The sequence below is a fragment of the Lolium rigidum genome, chromosome 5, assembly GCF_022539505.1.
Source record: "Lolium rigidum isolate FL_2022 chromosome 5, APGP_CSIRO_Lrig_0.1, whole genome shotgun sequence".
Lineage (NCBI taxonomy): Eukaryota > Viridiplantae > Streptophyta > Magnoliopsida > Poales > Poaceae > Lolium > Lolium rigidum.
Genome location: NC_061512.1, coordinates 186882078 through 186895681, shown reverse-complemented (window position 1 = coordinate 186895681; position 13604 = coordinate 186882078).

Here is a 13604-nt window from a genome sequence, read left to right as displayed (position 1 = left end):
GCAACAGGCTGGCCCAACTAGCACCGAAAAAAAACTTCAAATTGGTCAAATCCGAAATTTGTTCAAATCTAAAATTTGTTCAATTTCAAAAAATATGCAAACTTGAAAAACAATCTTGAAAAAGTTCATATTTTATTCAGGAAAACCCGACCGTACCAAAAAAACGAATGAAAATACCTAAAAACTAGAAAGAAACCGGAAGAAAGCCTAAAAATATCTGCAGAATAGGTGGAAAACCTTTCAACCTTTAGCGGCCCACAGCACGCAATGGGTGATGAATGGGTTTCCCCTCCTAGGCAGTTAAGACGTTAAAACTTGGCAAGTTGCAGGGAAATTTGTCACGGATTGCATCTGTACCGTGAGTAGGATTTAGCCCTCGCACTAGCCATAGCAAACACTCTAGTGCTAGGGTCATGTGGCTCGGTGTTGGCGACGTTGTTCCCTTCTCTCCTTGCCCCCGCCACAAGTGTCGCAACAAAGGTTTGTTCATCGTGGCTTTTGTCTTCGCCTCTCCATGAGGTTTAGGGGCGTGTTTGGTAGCATGGGCGGGTTTTTCCGCTCCGTGGGGGGCATGCATGCTATGCGGATGTTAGGCCGTTCGAAACATGACTTGAGCCACTTTTAGCACTTTATTTGGTGGTTTGGGTTACATGATTGGGTACATAGGTGTCACTTTGTTTCGTTGCTCGCACGCATTGGTTTAGCCTCACCTCTTGGCCACATGGTGACCTTATAACCTTACATATCACAAGAATCACCACGTCACCGTCCATGAAGTCGAACATCACCTTGTCGTCGCCATCCACGTTGGCATGCCACGAAGGCACTCGGAAATACCACATGGTGATCTTATCTCTCACCTATCATCAACCACAACCATAACCACGTCGCCGTCCATGAAGTCGGGCACCACGATGCAACTACCCTCCACGCCGGCATACCACGAGTTGTTATCTATGCGTTTACGTCCACCAAACGAAAAAAACATGAGAGTTGTGCGGAATGGTGAGGTGAAGCTACTTCTTAAAGGAAATTTAAACGCTCGACCGTGTGCGAAGAATTTGAGGAAATCCACTCAAAAAAAAACCCTAAACATGAACACGAAATTTACTATTTGCGGTTGAAGAAACTCAAAACCGATCGTCGGAATGGACTACTATCATCGGACATGCATCTTTTTCATGTACAACTTATGTTGAATTAAAGCATGGTTCTATTGATTACAAGAGAGTGGGCGAAGGAGGCTAAGGGAGAGTGAGCAGAGGCAAAGCACATGCAAACCTTGCATCACGAGAGCGCACGAGAGCTGAGAACGGGATAGGCCCCAGAAAATGGCTGATTCGGGCCCTGACCCAAGAATATTTTAAGATTCATGCTGAACACAACATGGAGGAAACTGGACAACCAATTAGCCTATTTCTCCACTAAGCCAGGATGAACCTCGTACGAGCCACCAAACGCGTCATAACTCATAAGTGCCTCTCTTTAAGAGCTGAGGCGGTCCGCTGCGATGAAATGGGTGCCACTCAACTTCAGCCTTCGCCTAACCATTCTATGTTGCACTGGAACTAACGATGGTTATTGGTTAACTGTTTTTCTTCTAGACCCGAACCTATTTAATCATTTTATGTAAAAGGGGAAAATGGGTTAACGATTAGGTTATTAGGTTAGAAGTGGTTAACCGTTGGTTATTAACGTTCAAACCACTTTTAGAGGGTGTTTGGTCTCTGGCCACAATTTGGCATGTATTTGGTTCTTGCCATACTTTAGGCTGCCACACTTTATTATCTATATGGCCGGCCTGTCATGGAGTGAATTTGTTGACAACTTTTGCTACACTTCATGGCTTCAAAATTTTAAGCCACACTTTTATAGCTGCCACATTTGCTAAATTTAGACTTGGCAAAAGTGCGGTTGGAAACCAAACAGGCCCTTAATATTGTGCAATGGTAAGCTAGCATAACTAGTTGGAGAATGAGAATGTATTATAGCATATGAGAAAGCTCGGCGGACTTACTTGAAGCACTATTCCCAAACACCTGAGTACCGAAACTTAAGATGTGGTTCAGCCAGAAGATAAACTCATGAAACAGTTGACAGAACAGTAAAGGAGTTGTGCATTCTACAGTCAGGTGGTGATTCAAAAATCATGGAGTAATTAGAAATCGATAACATAATAAGGCTGCCACACTCTACTGATCCATATAAATGACAAATTTTAGGTGTATCTGCGAAAGAATCTGGCCCATCCCTTAACAAAAGTACAGACTACGGAGTATAGTTGCAAACCTGAAACTCCCAAATTTAGCTTAAACTAAATTACGGAAAGAGAGTCCACATAAAGCTATTAAATTAAATTATAAACCAACAGCAACTCCCTGCACCAACAAAACTGGCCGTCCAGCTACATAATCCTACAAACAATACAATTACCGATTGTTTTTGGGCAGGTTCAATTGCTCTACATGCTACTGATTTAGCAGGATATAAATTGATCAAATGGATGGAATTTCAGCGTCATTCATCATCCAGTAATAAAACAAAGAAATCCAGAGCAAGTGCCGATCAACGTCATCTCTCTATACCTTATTCAGAAATTGCAACGCAAGTCATGAACTCCTGATAAAGCAGCAACAGGATCATACGACTAGGCAACACTAGTCCTTCGGTAGAGATACTAGGATTCATAGCAAGAAGGAAAAAAGAAAAGCAACGCTATATCCATATGATGATTTAGAAATTTCAGGGCCTCAGTCCGCCATAGAAGTTAGCAATTTGTAGAAAAAAGAGTAAGAAAAAGAGGCCCTTTACCTGAGGTACTCGTCGGCCTAGGGAAGGACTGCCGGAGAAGCGCCTGCAGCTTCATCGGAGAAGGCCGCAGACCCCGGTGTGGTCCAAGCTCTCGTAGAAGGACGTCATGGTCGGAGAGGTGAAGGCCGTAGAGGTGGAGGACGCCAGCGCCGCTGCCGGTGAAGTCGCTGTTACGGAGGCCGCCGGCGGAGGAACGGGCGGAGGGGTGGGCGGGAGGCTTTTCGGAGGAGCGGGCAGGCACCGGTGGCGGTGGAGGCGGCGCTTCGAGGGGGCTCAGGCGGGCGTGGTGACTCGAAAAAGGGGTCAAACCGCTTGGACCTGGATGGCCTTTGGGTTAACCATTTGGCCCATTGGACTATTTTTAGGTTTGGTTAACCTAAGGGCACAGCCACCGGGCGCGACGCATTTTAATGTCGCGAGCGTCCGTTTGCGTCGCGCTGCGGACGAAAAAATGATCGTTTTTGTCCGCACGTCCATTTGCGTCTGGGGTCTGCTCCAGCGGGGACGCATTTTTTTTCCTTTTTTCCCTCTTCTCCATTTAAACATAGTTTCAAATATAACATTTTGAAACATGATTTTACACAAACTAACACATAGTTTGGAACATGGTTTACACAAACTAACACATAGTTTGAACCATGGTTGACACAAATATAAAATAAAGAAGCCAGTTGTGTTGATTTCCGTATGTTCGCTGCCAAGAAAGAACATTCAAGGGCACCTAGTCACCCAAACTGGAAAATCCAGCGGGAGGAGATGGTGCCCTTGTTGGTTCTACCGATGAAGCGAACATCCGGAAACCTCGACTACGGCTTCGTCCGGCCCGTAGCCGGATTCGCCGCAAAGAAAGAACACTCAACGTTCTAACTATCGGTGTCGGAGCCGGAGTCGTCGGTGTGGTAGTGCTCGCGGCAGGCCGTGTCGTCGAACACCTTGACGATCATCTCGCCGTCCCCCTCGTAGAGGAAGGTGAGCTGGCAGCCGGGCTCGAGGTCGAGGTCACAGGCGAACTTATCCCACCCCGTGTGCAGGTACATCTTGCCCTGCCCGTCGAACAGGACCTCCACGGTCCAGCGGCAGAAGTTGCAGTTGGCCTCCCGTAGCTGCAAGTGCGCCGGCTCGACACCGTCGACGAACTCGGCGAACTTGTCCGGTAGCCGCTTGATAGCGAGTGGGTCGTCGTCGATGCGGAGGAGGAACTCGAAGCAGCGCTCCTACTGCGAGGACGAGGAGGGCACAAGCGACGGCGAGCGTGGGGTCGTAGCTGCTCCACCACGGCGGCCCCTGCCCCGGCCACGGGGGCGCCCAAGGCCGCGGCCTCGACCGCCTCGCCGGCCACCAGGACCGGCCATGGACTTTCTTCGCGGGCTTGGCTGCGTCATAGGAACACCTCGGCGGCGCTACGCTCGAGCTTTATGGCGGCTATGTTTCTTTGGAGGAGTGGATGAGGAAGAAGAACGTGCGGCCCCTTTATATAGGCCAGCGGCATGCGGTGCCCGCAGGACGCGTGGCGTCGCCATTAACGTGGTTGGCGGAGGTGGGCGGCCGCTCGGCAGCCGAGGCATCGTCGCCATTAACGTGGCGCAGAGTGCCGAAACGACGCAGCTCTGCAGTCGCTGGCGCGTTTGAGAAGACGCATCGACACAGGGTCGCTGCCAGGCGGACTAGCCGAAACATCCGCCAGACACGAGCGGACGTTTCCGGACGTCCGCAGAGACGCATCGAAGGCGCATATTTGGGCCAGGTTTGCGTCTCCGCGGATGGCCCGGTCACTTTGCGTCGCCCCGCTGGAACAGACGCATTTCCGGTCACAGCGGACGAAAACGGTCGCTGAGCGTCCGTTTGCGTCGCGCCGCTGGAGATGCCCTAACCAATAAGAACACGGGACTCACGGCAGCTTCCATGGGAGGCCATCGATCGATCGTTATCATATCGCCGGAGCTGGGAGTACATTTATCATGATCATGATCGAAAGCTTTGAACCATTGGGATCCTTTTGTGTACATTCGCCATGATCAGCACTCGATGGAACGGATGCCATTGGCGCCCATGCCGAAGGGCAACCTTTTCTTACGAGTGATTCGAATCATGTTTATATCGACACCAAGTGCCTCGTTTCCTGCGCTAAAATGCGCGGTTTGCAGCTAGGCACGATCACAACTGCACAATAAGAAGGCGTATGGCTCGCAGTTTAGACGAAATCATACTGAGGAGGCATACTGATGGCTGAGGAGACCCCTTCTCTCTCCCTCGCGTCGCCCCTCCAGGCGACCGGGGGGGGGGGGACCCTAAATCGAGCGCCGCCGCCTCCTCCCCTCAACCTCCCTCCCCTTCTCGTCGCCCCTGGAGGCGGCCGCCGGCAAGGCCGTGCGGCGGGGAGCTGCTCTCTGGCCCCCACGCGCGGCTGAAGGGAGGAAGGCGGCCGGGTGGTGGGGGATGGCCTTCGCCCGAGGACTCGGTGCTGGTCCTCCTCCCGTCTCTCCCCTCTCCGGTCCGGCCTCGCCGACGCCTGGGAGTGGTGGTTGGTGGCCGGGCTGTGCGCCACGATTCGGGCGGATCCCATGGATGCAGGGCGGCGGCCCTAGGCGCGGGGTGGGGCGTCGCCGACCTGGCGGCGGGTGGCGGCGCCGGTGCTGCGTTCTGCGCTCTTCGGCCGTGTGGACGGCGAAGGGGCGGCGGGCGCAGGCCTGGTGCGGAGGTCGCCACGTCGGGCCTCCGGCATCAGATCTGGACACGAGTTCTCCCTCCTCGTGGTGCTCCTCCCATCTCCCCTGGCCCCGGATCCTCCGGCGGTTTGGTGAGGTTGGTCGGCGGTGGGATCTAAACCGGGGGAAACCCTTGGCTGACGGTGGCGGCCACGAGGTCGATGACGCTGGCGACGGCGCCATGCTCCTTCTTGAAGGCGACATCGAGGTTGTATCCCCTCCCTCCCTTGCTCTGCTTATCTCGGGTGAAAGCCCAAAACTTCGGTTTGGACGGCGGCGGCGCTCTGGCGTCGTTCCCTCGATGGAGGCGCTGGTCGGAGATAACGGATATGGGTGGACGAGCTCGGCGGCGGTTGGTAGGCTTTGTCTGTGCCTGCTCCTGGCAGCTTGGTCTTGTGTGTTGTGGTGTGGGCTGCGGGTGGCGGTGATGTGCGTGGGTGGCGGCGAGGCGAGTGCTTGGAGTCCCCCTCCCCGGCAGTGACCTCCGATATCCATGCGTGCTCAGGGAGAGCGGTCTACCTCGGACAGGTCCGACGCCCTTCGATCCGGGGCGAGAAAGCAGGGAGCTTTCTGCGGAGGTAGAAGCGGATGGTGCTTGGGTGTGTTCTTGGCCTCTGGAGGTTGACTAGAGCGAGAGCTCTCAACGGCGGTCCTCTTCACCTGCTTCGGCGCCTCTTCAGACGGATCGCAAGGCCGGACAACGGATACGAAGCTCAAACTGTGTTTCATTTCTTTCTAGTTTCTTGTATGCTTGTTGTTTTTTGTCTCCTGTTAGCTGTTCTTCAGCACCTTGTAACAACTTGCCGGCATTGCCTTATTAATTTAAGGTTGGGCTACGGCCTTCAGTTTAAAAAAGCTCTCAACCTATCTTTGCTGCTGCAGTGATAAGATAGACATCACCCCTATCGATACGTATATACCCCATATCCATCGCCATGCGGATAAACAGGATGACAGAAGTCACAAAACCGCCTCCCCGAGTACAGTCAATCAGGGCGTCACTCACAACCAATCGATCGACTCTTTTTTTTTTTTTGCAGCAGCAGCAACCACTCGTGGGAATGATCAGTTGAGATATTTTCAGAACTCTGCATCCGATCAGGGGTGTCTTTTGCTCCTGCGACAACAAATGCTCGTGGCGGTTTAGGTGTAGGTTTGAAGGCATCTCCGTGTCCAAGAGATTGGAAATTGTACAAAACAGAGTATCTAAATTTGTTCGAAATTGCGTGCTTGGTCAAATCTAAAACCAACGAATCCGCATCGTAATTTGTGTATCCTATGAGCTGCAAATGATAGTGGAACTGATATTTTGTACTTGCAAGTAGGGCGAGAACTAACCTATGGTTAGTTGATTAGAAGGGCAATGACACCCACTGTTACTGTTGAGATACATATCCTTGTATATCCGGATGTGTATCTTCTGTAGTTCTATATTGGGTCCGTCTCCTTCCTTGTATAGTCGAGAACGTGTCCTATATATGTAACCCTATATGCACTCAATCAATACATTGTGAGTTGCATCCCTTTCTACATGGTATCAGACACCTACCGTTCCTAACCTAGCCGCCGTGCCCCCCTCTCCCCCGCGCGCGCCGCCCCACCCTCCAACCCTAGCGCCGCCGCCCTTGTGCCGCCGCCGCACCTGCCGCCGCCGCCGCGCCTCCCTCCCCAACCCCGCGCAGTCGCCGTCCCCCGCGCGCGCGTCGTCATGTCGTCGGTCTCCAACGGCAGCAACCCCTTCGTCTACAACCCATGGATGGGGTCATCCACGCCTACAGCATGCTGGTGCCGCGCCCGCCCGCACCCGGCACCTTCGGTCCTCGCCCGCCGACTCACCAGGCGCACTTCACCGCGACACCGCCCTACGCCCCGGCCTTCACCGCCACGCCGCCGCCCTACGCCCCGGCCTACCACGCCGCGCCACCACCCTACGCGCCGCAGCAGCCCGCATGGGACCCGGCGCTCTTCGTGGCACTGCAGCAGGCGCCCGCACCTGGCTCTTACGCCGGTGGCGGCAACTGGTTTATGGACACAGGCGCCTCGTCTCACATGGTCAATCACCCGGGTAACCTTTTCCATTCCTTTCCCACTTCCACCGAGTCTCGCATCATTGTCGGTAACGGCGTCGGCCTTCCTATTTCTCACATTGGTTCTGCTAATTTTCCTTCTACTTCTAAATCACTGTCTCTTAATAATATCCTTGTGTCTCCCTAGCTTATTCAGAATTTAGTCTCTGTTAAAACTCTTTCTCGTGACAACTCTGTGACTGTTGAATTTGACGCTTTTGGTTTTTCTGTTAAGGACGCCCGCACCCGGATGGTCTTCCATCGATGTGAGAGCCCCGGCGATTTGTATCCATTGATGTCGCCTTCCACCCCCGCGCCGCACATCGTGCTCTCTCCGCAGGCTTTGATCTTTGGCATGCTCGTCTTGGACATCCCAGTGCCAACACGTTCGTTTTCATCTAATAAACAGTCTTCACATAGTTGCGGAGCGTGTCGTCTTGGTAACACGTTCGTCTTCCTTTTAGTCAGTCTTCCACAGTTGCGTCTTTTCCTTTTGAGTTAATTCAAAGTGATGTATGGACCTCTCCAATCCCGAGTAATTCTGGTCTTCTTTATTACCTAGTTATTCTTGATGATTTTTCTCATTTTGTGTGGACATTTCCCCTCCGTAAAAAGTCTGATGTCGCCACCACTCTCATAGCCTTCTACGCCTATGTTTCCACCCAGTTCGGGCGCCCCATCCACGCCCTACAAACTGACAACGGAAAGAGTTTGACAATGTCGCCTTCCGCACCCTACTCTCCTCTCACGACACTATTTTCCGTCTAACCTGTCCATACACGTCCCAACAAAACGGACGTGCCGAGCGTATCCTCCGCACCCTCAACGACTGCGTCCGCACACTCCTATTCCACAGCCATGTTCCCCCCACCTTTTGGCCTGGCGCCTTAGCCACCGCCACCCTCCTTGTCAACCTTCGTCAGTGTCATCCCCGCTGTAACTATGCACCTCATCACCTCCTTTACGGTTCCCCTCCATCCTACGTCGGTCTTCGGATTTTCGGTTGTCGTTGTTATATCCGGATGTGTATCTTCTGTAGTTATGTATAGCGATACATATCTTTGTATTTATTATTGGGCCCACCTCCTTCCTTGTATAGTCGAGGACGTGGCCTATATATGTAACGCCATATGCACCCAATCAATACATTGTGAGTTGCATCCCTTTCTACACCCACGACCCACCAGACATTATGTCTTATGTTTATCACTTTGGCGTTTCATAAAAGACGGAATATTATTCAGCGGGAGACGATGTTGTTGTCGAGTAGCAAGTCGTTTGTGGTGGCCCCATCAATCTTAAGGCCCGCCGTATCAATTTTTTAGACAGCCTTTCGAAGGTGCTCATATGAGCAAGAGTGTTTGAGCAGAGTGTGTACGTGCATTCATATGGGTAGATGTATGTATGTCTTTATAAGCGTACCGTGTTTCGTAAAAAAATTGTAAATCCCGATGCTCACTTCCCCACAATAAAAAAAGGAATGCTCAGTTGCAATTTAAGCTACAAATGAGGTTTCTTTGGCCAAAAATTAAGATTTTTAAATTACATGTGAGTTGTAACTAAAAAAATAGTTCATGAACTCACACATTCACACAATAAAAAATTATTACATATTGTAAAAATTTACAAGATGAATCACCTGCAAGACTGAGAATTAGCCACATCCAAATTTGCTCCGTGGTGTTTTTACGAAAAAGGGGAACTGAGCCCCGAGGGCTCTGCATCGAGCGATATGTGTTTCCAGGAGTAAGGTTATGCTGGGAGATTAGTTCGAAGTTTTTGGTCCGTGACCGTGAGCCTAGCGCCTCTCGTGATGAAACTGTCTGAATGATCAGCTGATCACGTGGACTCTCAGCATCATGTCTTAATAAAGTGGTAGCACATCCGAGAGCACGGTCCCGGAAAACGGAAAGCTATCGTCGCCTTTTATGCGTCCACAGTTGCTCACACAGGTGCGCATCCCGTTGTTAATTACAGAATCAAGGCACATGAATCTATCCACTAGCTAGATTGAACTAATATAATAATAATACAGAAATAATCAAATATATTCTTGCTGACTTTGTGTGACTGTGCGACCCAAACGATAGTTGTATAGTTTAGACGACGAGTATTTCGACGAACATCTTTTGGCTTGTGTATACTTGCTCCTAAGGCTATCTTTGATTTCTAGCCACATCTTGCCAAGCCTAAATTTAGCAAATATAACGTTTGCTAGAATAAACATTAAATTCTAGACCACGTGCTTCATACTTGAGATATACTTTACGAAAAAGGGGAAACTCGATTGAAAGTTATTTCAGTTGAAGTTGAGTTTTAGAGCCCAGAAACCCACGATGAATCAAGGGGATTTTAAGAGAAATGGCGGCTCTTGTACTTTATAGAACTTCCTAACATTCTTATTTTCGTTGGCTTAGAAATTATCATTTAAAAGATTACAAATATTTCATTCTATAACAGATGGGTCATATGAATAAGAAAATATGATAATCTAAAATTATCGGCTTGACAAATTGTAGCTAAGAACCAAACACTCTCCTAAACCACATTTTGCCGGCACTTTTTGAATACTAAATATCAATAACTCGAATAAAGACATACCCTAATTATCTCTTTATCATCATCTGATTGTGCAAGGGGGTGTGTCCGTGCATTTCACATGCTTGTTTTACTGTTTGTGGTGCTACACTGAACATGATACAGAATAACATATATGGTACAGTAGCATAATAGTTACCGACCTACTGCCGCTGGCCAGGCCACGCATCACGAGCTGTATCATGCATCGACCAGAATAAACTAGTCATGCAAATCCGAGGGTCAAGACAGAACATCGCATCTCTGTCAAGAGACAGGACATGATCGATGAGCTAAATCCATTGTGAAGCTCCATCGATCAAATTAAATAAACAAAGAAGATAGTACGAAATGCTACCACAACCAACGCACATGGGTTCGAAATTGGACTTCGTCCGCGGACCTTTCCGGCATTTGCTAGAAATAAATACTCCCTCCCTTCTTAGATATATATAAGCTATATAATTTTTTGAGAAAAAATTCAGAATATAAAATTTACTATGTTGCCCTACTTGTATGAACAATATTTTTAAAGATTTGATTAGGTTTCCTTACCTTATGCAAAGTGCTCTATTAGCTCACGTCAATTTTCTAGGGTTAATCTCAGCCAAACATGGTGTAATTTTTCATAAATAAGTGTTCTTTAAGTTTCGTGCTAGAGATTGTATGGCTTATATTTAGTAACAGAGGGAGTAATTCGGATACCTCTTTGCTACGAGCTCCCTGTTTTGTACAAGATCTTCCTATAATCTTTGTGAAAGACAATAGGATCAAATTATATATTGTTAGAGAAAGAAACACCAGTCTACATATATTAACTATGAAGTTCGTAGCTCGGTGATGTCTGGAACAAATGTTAGAAAAAAACCGGAATCAAAAAACATGGTACAAATAGGAAAGGAATTCAGGTAATTTCCACACGAATGCAAGAGGCCGGGTGACCCCATTTCGTAAAAAACTGGAACGTAAGACAAAAGCCTGGCTATTGTTCAAAGAATTTTATAAGATTCAGTTTCTAATGATTTTCCCTCTCTATAGCTTGTTTGCTTCATTGGTTAGAAACCATATAGCTTTTCTCTATTGTTTAGGGCATCTTTGTTCTGCACGATTCGAAAAAGATATAAAGAGGGGAACATGGGATTGGGATGTATGTCCTGTTGAATTTCGTGGAATAGGAAACCCATGAGTCATAATGCACTTGTTTGGCGCAACATATGGAAAACGTTTCTTATAGTATTAATTTTATGGCATGGTTATCGTAGAAGAGAAATTTCATACGGTAACTAAATGGATTTTTCCTTCGGAATTATGTGAAAAATAGACCATGGAAAAATTAATATTGTTTGTGATCCTACAAGCAAAATAAACTTTGTGTTAAAAATCCTAAGGAACAGATTCCTCTATATTTCCTATAAAGTTGCCTTGAACCAAAGAAGTCTTACTTTTCATGCAATCCCGAATGAAAAGTTCCAATCAATCCAACCTTATTTTTTTATTTCAGTGAAAATTATGACATTTATGTAATGATTTAAAAAAAACATCATCAATCAATGTTGTTTGTGCAATGAAACAACATTTGTAGCAGATTCATGTGTTTTCAATTTGTGTCACATTTAACATGCCATCTCAAACTCCTATGATTTTTCAATTCATACATCTTTAAAATTTAGCGCATGAGACCCAGCCATATAGAAGCATATTGTTCAGATGAGAACACCAGAATTTAGCATCAATGAGCGCTAGAGAAACATCACCCCCCTGCGCAATGAGCATTTGCACCATATTGGAGCCTTACCCCACGGAGGAATATCAGCATATGAGTTCCATCAGGTGAAAGGGGATGATTATCATCAACATGGAGTGGTTGCTTTCAACATCGAGTGAATTAAACCACGGTATCCTCGTTCTTACTTGAATAAAATGAAAGAAGCAGGCCAATGTCTGAGGTCTACATGAATGGAAAACTTTCCTAAGTATAGTGTTACAATTCCAACACTCCAAATGGCCCAAAGGACACCAAAATTGAGGTATGTTTGATTCTCAAGATTCTAAAACACGGTAATAGGGAAAAAGTTGGATAGCCATGTCATGCATATGCAATCTGGTAGGAATTTATATGCATCATAGTTTATTTGATTCTAACACACAAAATAAGCAAATGATTATTACAAAGTAGTTTGAGGGCCTCCTTGTGTCGTAGGATTCAAAAGCACGAGAATAGGAAAAAAAATGCAGGACTGTAATGTTATGTGCGATCTAATCCAACATGATTTTGTATTCATCAAAGTTCTTTTGATTCCATCATAGAAAAATCAATGGATTCCAAAAAAACAATTAGTGGATGTTAGTTTTGTATGAAATATAGTGCAGAGGATTATTTAGGGAAATTCTTATGGGCCTGATCCAATCCTACAAATCAACCAACCATGCATAGTAATAAAAAACCTAAAGGATTTGAATGATCCAAAATTCTATGAGCTTGCTTTGAATCAAAGAGGCCATGAGTGGATGTTATATTTCACATGAAATGTAGTGCAATAGATTCCTTATGAAAAAATCCCATGAGATTCAATCCGAAAAATCAAAAAACAACCATAGAAAAAATTCCTCAGGAATTGAGTTCTCCTAAGTTTCTATGCAAATCCTTTGAATTGAACTTGATTCCTTCAGATATTTATGGCCATCCTCTTTTCGGAACAGACTCTTACACCCACTTTAAAATATATGTGGTTTAGTTTGCAGCAATGGAAATGGTATACTACATTCATTTTAGATTTCTATGGAACAGGACATTTGGTTTCTCTTTTATTCATAGGATTTTATAGACATGAGAATATAAAAAATTCATGATTGCAATGTCGTTTTCATATGAATACTTCGTGATTTGTGCTTCTGTATTTGGGCCACATGAGAAATCAAGAGTGGATGCCAAACTCCCTATGAAATGTTGCGCAAAGAATTCCTTAGAAAAAACCTATTGGATTCATTCCTATGAATAAATAACCATCATTGTAAACTTAATTACTAAGGATTCCAATCCTCCAAAAATCTTAGGGATCCTTTGAATCAAAGAGTTCCTTTCATATCAAATTTTGGAGGGAACCAAACATTTGGTCCTACTCATGTTTCTTATCTCCGTGTATTCAACTGCTACATTTTTCATGGATGGCATCATCTCGAGAACTGGTCAGCACTTTAATTCAGCCGACACATACATTCTTTTGTTTGCTCACAACATGTCCACATGGACAATAATCATGAGCGAAAATAACATGGAATGTAAATATTTTCATCACGATGACAAGACATAAGTAGAGTGTCTATTAGTTAGTTCTTGAGATATAAATGTTAGTGGACTTATTTCCATACACGGCCAAAGTTTATATGTCTTGCAAGTTTAGTCACCAAGTTAGCGTGACATACTCCTATGGTAGAGGAGACAACA